Below are 11220 nucleotides of genomic sequence, written 5' to 3'. Positions count from 1 at the left end.
AAATGTGTGTGTGTGTGTGTGTGTGTGTGATTTTTCTTCATTCTTGCTTTATTTGGTTATGTGCCTGTATTCATTTTTTTTAAATTTTCCTGGGCATTAGGTTTCTCCTATATGCAAAATCTTTATATCCAATCTTTATAGTCTCAGTGATCTCTCCATCCACAAATTCATAATCCAATATTTGTTTTTCTCCATGACCTTGAAAGTGGTCTAAAGATCAGAGAAATATGAAAATGTGTTTGTTTTAAAATGTCATATTTCTAGCATCATTACATCATTTTTTAGTAATACATCTGTTTGAATATTGAAACAGCTAATTTAATTTTGTTTTGTATATTGTTATTTTATGATTTTGGAGGGACTTATGGTCATATGAATTACTTGAATAACATTATGTACGTTCTTTATACATAGATGGTATAGGTTAATGATTGTGGAATGATTAAAATAATTTTCATAATAGCTTTAGTCATTTTCACTGAATTAAATACTAAAATAACAATTATGAAAAGAAGTAGGGTCAAACCACAGTATTCAGTATATGAAACAACAAAACCCCAAATGTAAATAATCAGTTTTTGAAAAATTAAGTCTGTTTTATTCCAACTTTTCTCATTAACCATGGACTTGTTTTCTTTCTAGAGTTGTCTAAATCACACTCCAATCTACTTAATGGACATGTAATTTTACTATGTTAACAGAAGTCTTCATTTGCTTCATTTAGATCTCTTATTAACAGGGAGCTTGGAACTAGAGGTTTAGAAGCCCAGAGAATTGAACATGGAAGTAGCAATTTATATGGTAGTATTGAATGTTATTATTTTTTATTGTTGATACATATCAGTAATAATTACCTCTTATATCACCTTAAAAGACCTTTGGTTACAATTATATATTCTTCTTCATGATTTTGTAAAAATGATTTTTACTTTTGGAGAAGAAAATCAGTAATTTAAAATTCCATTTTGCACTTATGTAGTACACTTTACACTCCAAATAATTTCGGAGGACATTTTGTTTAATTATATAACCAGTGATATTGACTATAAACTTGATCTCACAAAATTGTATATGGCTGAAATGTAGTAATAGTTTCTCACTCTTAACAGCCAATAGAAAAAGTGCTTGAAAGTTCCTCTGCAGAGATTTTGCCTGAGCCATGCCATGACCTATATTTAGGGAAGAAATCAGAAGAATAAAATTTAATCCATCAAACGAGAGAGGATCTACTGAATGCAAGGAATGCAATTTCCATGTTGGCAAAACATTTGTAAAGCTAAAAAACCCGCAAACATGACGGATAGGTAGGAAAACACAAAGGAATATCAGTGGGGTTAGATATTTGAGCTCTCTGATTTTTTCCCCCTGAGTTGGATGAGAATCTATTCCTTGTTCAGATTGGTGATAAGTTTTTGCCATTGCAAGAGCAAGGAACCAGGTGCAAGTTATGAAAGAATCTGCTTTTTGAAATCACGAGGTCATAGAACAGGAAGCCCAATGATTGTGCAGCCTTGAACTGTTTTTCTTTAGGCTACGACCAAATAGTAAGCCAGCTGCAGTCTGTACAGAGCAGTGATTACGAAGAGCCTTGGCAACTGGGACAAAGCCAGCCTGCAGTGAGCTGGGGGTGTTGCCGCGAGCATGTGAGCTGCTGCATAGTCCTGATAACGATGATTACATATTTTGCAATATTATGTTGATGAAATAGGTTCTAAAAACATTTGAAAATATCTGCTTTAGCAGCACAGACCATTCTGGAGCCTCCCAAAAGAACTGAATTATGATTGGTTGAAAAAGTTTTGGCTTCCCAATTCAGTTCTCTTTATATTGGATTTATAAAATGACGGCTAATGGTCTACTCCGCAGATTATTGTGATTTACATAGGCCCACAGGAATGTTCAGATCAGTCTCCAAATGCCGTTATCATCCTTGATATTTTGTGTGTTATGTATTAGTTTACTTTTTACTTTATTAAGGTTTGTTAATATAATGCTTTTAATAATTTTCCTTTTGTCTTTTAGCCAAATTTGGTATTCCAACTATATTAATTAACTTTTAATTTTCCGTATGTTAAATTATCTAATATCTTCCTTCCTAGTTACTGTGTTATTTTAAACTTAATTTCTGCGTTGCCTTCATTTTTTATAGGAACATTTTAGAAATTGGGCTTTCACTCCTAAAGTGATCCTATGAATAATAAATAGTATCAATAATATGTTAGACAGAAAACATTATAGACAGAAGAAACAGAAACATTAAATGTCATTTACAGAGAACCAGCCTGTTGTGTTCCGGGAACTGAACAGGCCTGTGCGACTATAACTTCGTGGGCAGGGAGAGAAGGGCACATATGAATTGGGACAGTCACACTGGGGCTCGGTCATGTAGTATCTATAGGCCGCGGTAATTGCAGTTTCATGATTGCTCACTGCTGGTGTCCTGGAAGACTTTAAATTGTTTAGCTTTTAAAGGGAAAGGGTGTTTGAAATAGTTAACATTTTTATTGATTGATAGAAAAATTAAAACTTCAAACAAATGCTTTTATCACTAAAACGTAAATCTCTTAAAATAATTTAAACCGTGGTATCTATAGAATTCCAGAATTCTAACAGAATCGTTGAAAAAGTGAAGCTTAAGCAAGTCAGAGGAGAGATGGAATGATATCTCGCAGCTAAGGGGGCAAAATACTGCAACCTAACAGTGTTATCTTTGTATAATTTAGATAATCACAATCTAGGGATTAAATGCTCTCTTTTCTACAATGTAATTGTTTGCATGTGAAATTGACAAGGGTATAAACTGAAATCTGAGCAATCTGTAACACTGCTCTCTTCCAACATGCTAGGGAAGGGCATATCAGACCTTACAGGCAAATTAGAAATTTTCATTAACTATATTCCTTTATAGGGTATAGTTCTGTTCCTTTAGAATTAATTTTTTTTTTTTACCTCATGAGAAGCAATACCCTGTTCTCTCCAAAAATATGTTCACATCCATTTTTTCAAAAGCATTTCCAAGACTCAATTTTTAAAGTCATTTTGTTGTTTATTCATTTTCTTTATTTTTTTCTTTATTGATTAAGGTATTACATATGTGTCCTTATCCTCCCATTGCCCCCCCCCCACCCCCTGCTAATGCCCTCACCCCCTGGTGTCTGTGTCCATTGGTTAGGCTTATATGCATGCATACAAGTCCTTTGGTTGATCTCTCCCTTTCCCCCCCACCCTCCCCTGCCTTCCCTCTGAGGTTTGATGGTCTGATCAATGCTTCTCTGTCTCTGGATCTTTTTTTATCAGTTTATGTTGTTCATTATTTTCCACAAATGAGTGAGACTATGTGATATTTATCTTTCTCTGACTGACTTATTTCACTTAGCATAGTGCTCTCCAGTTCCATCCATGCTGTTGCAAATGGTAAGAATTCCTTCTTTTTTACCACAGCATAGTATTCTGTTGTGTAGATGTACCACAGTTTTTTAATCCACTCATCTGCTGATGGGCACATAGGCTGCTTCCAAATCTTAGTTCTGGTAAATTGTGTTGCTATGAACATAGGAGTGCATACATCCTTTCTGATTGGTGTTTCTAGTTTCTCGGGATATATTCCTAGAAGTAGGATCACTGGGTCAATTATTCAGAAGCATTGCATTTTTTTATTATGCTGATACTGGCCTTTTCTATTGAATTTTATGTTAGCATGCATATTTTATAAAACATACTAGATGTTTATCAAGTCCTTGTCAATATTGCTTAAACAGTATTTTTATTATTTATAATTTTTACCCAAATTTTAAAGTTAGATTCTAAGGTATTAATGCCATATTGGCATTAGTAGAAAGGACTACATGGAAAAGTAACAACTATTCTGTGTCTTTACAAAAGTATGAAAGAGGTCTAATGACCTCCTTTTATAGCTATGAAAGGATAAAGGTGCAGAATTAAAGTGCTTCTGGCTCCTGTATCAGTTATGTACCATTTATTACAAACTTATTCATAACTTTAGTGTGGTTCATCTTTGCCCCTTGTGTAAGTAAATTAGCTTTAGGGAACCAAAGGACAATGGCCCTAGAGAGTGTTCATTTGACGCCTTCCTGCTGAGGCAGGGTATGGACAGAAATACCAGAGAGAGTACAAATGGATTTTCAACATGTCTGGGTAGTATCTCTTCAAATGTCAGCAAAAGCACATTCAAGTTCTCAGATTTTCCCATCAATTTGAAGCCAGCACTGCATTAGCTGCTGGGAAATAGAAATAACATATACACAACCTGTTTCTTTCAAGTATCTCTCAATTTAGTAAGGAAAGCAGTCAAAATACAAAAAAATAACATTTACAGAACAACATGATATACATTCTGGGTGCCCAATCCATCACTTGTCAGATGATATTAGTTCAACTTCAGTGAAAAGCTTGCCTTGATTCATACTTTCTTTTAATAGCGTTGATAATTTTAAGCTCAACATATACTATTAGTAATAGTTTAAAACAAGTAAATGTAAGTAAAATAAATACCTAGGTAACTAAATGAGAATAATTGTAACATATATATATATATATATATATATATATATATATATATATATATATATATATTAAATACATAGACCACAAAATAGTAGTGAACTATATATTCTGTATATTTAGTGATATAGCCCACTGTGGAGTGTGGTTTTCTTTATTCCCCCAAATAGCCCAAGTTGGTAAAGTTTATTATAAAAACCTTCCATATAACATCAATATTTTAAGCTCATTGTCAGTTAAAAATATTGCTAACCTAAGAAAAGATGTGTTCCAGTATAAAGAGATAACAAAAGAGGCTGACAGAATTTAATCCTAGGCTAATTAGAATTCAGTTGATTTTGAAGAAATAAATGAAGAATGAAAATAATGACTTAAAATGAAGCCAAGTGAAGATAGAATGTGTGAGTTGAGACATGTGGACAGGAAGTTGATAGTAAGGAAGTAATAATTTGCTATTTAACACTTCTGATAGTTGAGAATAAACAATGATTGTCAGGACTAAGGACATGAACGCGCACGAACACACACACACACACACACACACACACACACACACACCCCTGAAATAAGGACAAAATAAACAAAGCTGTTAGAAATAAAACTTCATTGACAAGCTGAAAAAATCAGTACAAATGGAAACAAACCATTTTATTTTATGATTTCTAGTGACACACCTCCCAAATTTATTCCTTTGAAAAACTAGAAAGAGGGATATTTTCCTATAGTTCTAACTATATCATTGTTTTTTACTGTTCATATATAAAGTTATGAAAATGAATATTGGATTAATAAGTAGTCTCTGCCTTTTAAAAGGTCATTATTATGTACATTAAATATACAGATACAAAATGTTTTCAATGACTAGGAACAGCTTAAGCCTGTGGCCACGTGGAGTACAGCATGCTGCACAATGTGAAGCTCTCTGCAATCCTTAAACAGGCAGACTTTCTGATCTTGGGAAGGTCCACATGTATGTCAAAGTATATGATAAAGGATTTAATAAACATAAAAGTCACTGCTTCCTCCACCATATTGCACTTGATTGCAATCAGCATGTTACAGCCTCAGTCTAATTATAAAACATCAGATGTTTCATTAGCTTTTCTAGCAGAGCTCTGTGCTGCATCTGTGGTCACTGGCCCATTGAACATAAATTTTAAATTTTTTAATGTTTAATTTCAATCTGAATTGCACAGTTGATGCTAAACTATACCAGAATTAAAACTGCCTTGAAGATAACATGTTTGGGGAACTATTTTCAGGACATGATTTCCCAAATATCCCTTTCATTACTCATGCAAATAAGTAATACTTTTTAAAAAACCTTGTTCTGCTCACATTTCTGGAATTTTAACTCATAAGGCAATAAAGAACATATCAAGGAAGTAACTGCAAGTTCATATTATTTACTGCTCTTGATGATATTTTTTAAAATATGTTTTTTATTAATTTCAGAGAGGAAGGGAGAGAAAGAAACATCAGCGATGAGAGAGAATCATGATTGGCTGCCTCCTGCACACCCTACACTGGGGATGGAACCTGCAACCTGGGCATGTGCCCTGACCAGGAATTGAACCATGATCTCCTGGTTCACAGGTTGATGCTCAACCACTGAGCAATGCAGGTGGAGCAGAGATTTTGTTTGTTTGTTTGTTCTGGTTGTTTGTTTTAACAATACCCAAGTCTTTCCCATCTTTGCTTCATCACTTTATCTTCTATTGCAATCTTTAATGATCTCTCTATATTTTTGTTCTCTTGCCTATCTTATCCATAAAAATGTAAATTCTTGGAGAGCAAGGACCTAGAGAGTCTTTTATTTTTTTTTGTAAGAGAGCATTTATTTGTTAAATCATAGAGGTAGAAAAAGTAATTCCTAAAGGAAATGGGCTTAGGAAACAAGTTGTAGAGGGAAATGAAGGACCCTTGGAGCTTGGGAGTGAGTAAGCTACACGAGAAAAAGAAAGGCATGGACTTGCTCCAGGGAGGGAGGGCGCTAGTGAGTCTTTTTTATTCACTGCTGTCATATTGTAGGCTTTCAATAAATATATGTTTAAATTGAATAACAAGTTGATATACTATCTAATAAAAGAGTAATATGCAAATTAACTCATTCTGTGACAAAGATGGTGGCGCCCATAGTGGCCGGGGCGGGAAGCTGGCAGCATTGCCCCAGCAATGCGAGCCCAGTGTCCCCAAGGCTTGGGACGCTGGGCTTGCCTCACTCCCGGTGACAGGAGCCCAGCGTCTGTGCAGAGGGAGGGGAGGGGCCCCGGCCGGCCATGCAGCAGGAGGTTGAGAAGCCTCAGGCCAGAGCGAGGGATGCTGGCGTCATTGTAGGCCAGGCTGAGGGACTCACCCCTACCCCCCCACGTACGAATTTTGTGTACCGGGCCTCTAGTATTAAAATAATTTGGGATTCACCCAAGTTGTATAAAGTAAAAGATAGAAAATATATATACGCTTTTACTGATTTTTAGAGAGAGAGGTAGGGAAAGGGATAGAGAGATTGAAACATTGATGAGAGAGAAACATCAGTTGGTTGCCTCTTGCAATACCCCCTTCTGGGGGGCCAAAGCCTACAACCCAGGCATGTGACCTCACCCTGCATCAAATGGCCTTTCTTGGTTCCTTGGTCGGCACTCAAGCACGGAACCACACTGGCTAAGACAGAACAGTATTTTTATTTTATTTTTTATTTATTTATTTTTTTAAAATATATTTTATTGATTTTTAACAGAGAGGAAGGAAGAGGGATAGAGAGTTAGAAACATCGATGAGAGAGAAACATAAATTTAGCTGCCTCCTGCACACTCCCTACTGGGGATGTGCCCGCAGCCAAGGTATTTGCCCTTGATTGGAATCGAACCCGGGACCCTTTAGTCCGCAGGCCAATGCTCTATCCACTGAGCCAAACCGGTTAGGACAGAACTATATTTTTAATAGATGAACACATATCAACCACAACCCATATCCACAAAAATTATTCTAGTTTTGCTTATATGGAGTTTTAACACATTTAAACATTACAAGAGTTAAGCATATATTTTTAGACAGCGGGAATTGTTGAAATGAACTGTCAAAACTTAAGTTACAGATATTAGTTACTTTGCATTTCTAATAGAGGACATGGATTTTCAAGTTGTCTTTTGGCTTGCAGACAATAATATAATTATGGTACCTATGTCCTATATTTTCAGTTTGATCATTATCTTAGAATTTCCTTGTTATTATCAATTTTTAAAAAATATTAGCCCACGCTTCTGAATGTAGACCTTACCTACAGTCTTATGCAGTTTATTTGCTTTTTCATATACTGTTTCATTATGCATATTTGGCTGACTAAACATGAACATTTTTACAAGCAAAATGCCAGTATAAAGGAACAGCACCCAATACCCAGTAAAACAGATTTTTCAGATTCTTAATATCATTTAAGATACATCTAGAAAAACTGTCAATGTGCTAAGCAGATGACTATGGGTTTGATCTTAGAATTTGTTCCAGATAATTTGTTCACTGACTTCTTTATTTAGGAGCTCATTCCTGGTGGGTATGAGTACACACATAATTTCTAAAAGCATGCTAAAATACATAAGTGTGTTGTGCTTTTCAAAAACAGCCAGTTTACCCTCTCAGGAATTTACATTTTCATCCTGCCTGAGAGATGCTGATTTCATCACTCAGTGCCTTTACTCATAAACATTTTGTGGTTCCTAAAAAGATGTGCTATACAAACTTTCAGCAATAATTTATGAAGAAGAGAAAGATTTCCAGCTTGTTTGAAAATAGAATGGCAATAAAAAAAATGCACCTGTAAACAGAACACAATAAGGAGTGTGCAGGATGGTCTCCAAGAAACAATAACCATCCCCAGGGTGATGCCAGAGAGTGGCTGGAAGAGCTGTTTTTGCAGAGCAGCCAGGAAATAACCATGAAAACAATCCTCCAAACCCTGAATCAGCAGCAATTTTAGTCCTTGTTCCTGCAACTTACAAAGAGACTTTTAATAGCGCTGTGAATCTACTGTAAGATCAACTTCTCCATCTACTGGCTGAAGGTCAAATCTGGATCTTTATTAGTTATAAAAATTCTGAATTTATTTGTGTATGTGCATGTGTTTTCCACAATGAACACATTATTAACTAAATGCATAATTTACTCTCTTTAAGTTATAATACAATATGAATTGAAGGAACGCAAGCTATATCTTGAAAGCAATATCGTTACATTCAAGTGTAAATCAAGCTGACAATTTACATTGTTATAAAAAGTTGTTAATTATATTATTAGCATGATTAAATACACTCTGTTTCTTAAAAAATATTATATCTGATTTGACTATTGAGGCATTTCTTAATTTGCTGGCATGTAGGTAGGTATTCTCTACTTGTTCACTTTTACAGGCATTTTGATATTAAACTTTAGAGAACCATAATTTTTTTTATTCCATCTGTTTTTAAAACAGTACTCAAATTGGCAGTTGATATTACCTAGGTAATCTTAAACTATGACCTACAAATCAGATTAGGAATTAATAGAACCACAAAATGTAATGTTAACCACAATTTTGCGACATTATTTTAGTAAGAAAAGTTGTTTGGCAATCTGAAAATGGTGTTGAATACATGAGAGCATAGGGCAGACATTCCTCACAGCAAATCTTACAAACCTTATTACAGAATCTGTCAACTACTTAGATGTTTTTACAAATTTCCTATACATGTTATACCTCCCCTGTCCTAATGATATATCCTTCTTCTCACTAATCATAAGCATCTAAAACTAGATTGTCATTGTCTGACAATCACTGCCAACAAAAATAACTCTCACATTTTGTAGAACTCTTTTCCCACAGATATATGGCCATGCCAACTCTGGTGATTTCCCTTGATTCTTCCATCCCCTTGAGGTGATTTACTGATTATTTCTTAAAATTTCTTATCACCACTTTATAGTAATTATCTAGAAGGCCATGGTTGGAAGTTGTTGTAACAGATTTTGAAATATTTTATTTCTGTTTATGTGATCATAATGGGGTTGTTAATTAACACATGGTGTCTCTATAGTCAAGTGTTACCCATTGATAGACAAGATCTTTATCCCCATATATCTACTGTACTCCTTACTCCAACTCATACATAGAACTGGTTGATAAAATAGTGAAAATCATCAACCCATGCTATCGTAGATTTTTAAATAGCATTGGATCCAAACATATTTGTCAATGTGAGAAGTATATATTTTAAAATAAATTATTTTTAATATATTTTTATTGATTTCAGAGAGGAAGGGAGAGGGAGAGAGATATATAAACATCAATGATGAGAAAGAATCATTGATCGGCTGCCTCCTGCACACCCCACACTGGGAATTGAACCCTCAACCTGGGCATGTGCCCTGACTGGGGGTCGAACTATGACCTTCTGGTTCATAGGTCAATGCTCAGCCATTAAGTTATGCTGGTTGGGCTAAAATAAATTATTTACAAAATAAATACCCCCATATGTATATGATATCTGTTTTCCAGTATTACCCACATATCAGAGCAATTATTTTCTCCTTAAATATCACCTTCTAATTTGTGTCCACTAGCCCCCGGATGGCTGAGCCTGTGGGTGATTAGAAATAAATGTAATAGTTATGACCCACTGGTTATGCTATAACAGTGATGGCGAACCTATAACACACGTGTCAGAGGTGACACGCGAACTCATTTTTTTGGTTGAATTTTCTTTGTTAAATGGCATTTAAATATATAAAATAAATATCAAAAATATAAGTCTTTGTTTTACTATGGTTGAAAATATCAAAAAATTTCTATATGTGACACGGCACCAGAGTTAAGTTAGGGATTTTCAAAATGCTGACATGCCGAGCTCAAAAGGTTCGCCATCACTGTGCTATAATATCCATAGTCAAAATATTCTAGCCATGATTTATGGGATGAATCTTTTCCCTCTCCAAAGGTCCCTTCTCTCCTCTGGTTTCATGGAGCTTTTTTAGAGGTATATCACTGTGTTTACAAACGATTCCAGTGTGCTTTTCTCAGACCTGCTCTTTTGCACTGACATAACTTATCTTCGGGATCCTGTGTGCTATTCTTTTAAAGTTACTGCCACTGTCATGTCCTGGTACCTCATTTTTGTTTTAATTTACATATCCTTGATTTGATGGCATATGGTGTGAAGCCATTTTCTTTGGTGAGATGTCTCTTAAGGTCTTTGGCCACTTCTAACTTGGTTTGTTTATTGTTGAGTTTTAAGAGTTCTTTGTATATTTTGGATAACAGTCCTTAATGGGGTGTGTTTTTGGCAAATATTTTTTTACAATTTGTGGCTTGTCCTCTGATTCTCTTGACATTGTCTTTCTCAAACCAGAAGGTTTTTATTTTAATGAAATCCAGCTTATCAATTATTTCTTCATGAAATGTCCCTTTGGTGTTATATCTAACAAGCCATTTCTTTATCCAAGGCTATATAGGTTTCTTACTATGATATCATCTAGGGGTTTTATAGTTTTGTGTTTTATATTTGCGTCTGTGGTCCATTTTGAGTGGTGTGTGTGTGTGGGTGGGTGGATGTGAAGGGTGTAAGGTTTGCCTACAGATTTATGTATATTTTTTTTACATGTCAATGTCCAATTGTTCTAGCATCATTGGTTAAAATGACTCTCTTTGGTCTAATGAATTCCCTTGGCTTC

General features: G+C 35.0%; 1 non-coding gene across 1 annotated transcript; it reads right to left on the bottom strand.

Moving 5' to 3' along the window:
* Window positions 1-4597: 4597 nt before the first annotated feature.
* Window positions 4598-4747, bottom strand: LOC132236312 (small nucleolar RNA SNORA4). Its single transcript, XR_009453254.1, has one exon. It is a non-coding gene; the product is annotated as a small nucleolar RNA SNORA4 (small nucleolar RNA).
* Window positions 4748-11220: the final 6473 nt, after the last annotated feature.

The sequence above is a fragment of the Myotis daubentonii genome, chromosome 5 (assembly GCF_963259705.1).
Source record: "Myotis daubentonii chromosome 5, mMyoDau2.1, whole genome shotgun sequence".
Lineage (NCBI taxonomy): Eukaryota > Metazoa > Chordata > Mammalia > Chiroptera > Vespertilionidae > Myotis > Myotis daubentonii.
Note: the sequence above shows the minus strand (reverse complement) of the source record. Positions and strands in the feature narration are given on the sequence as shown.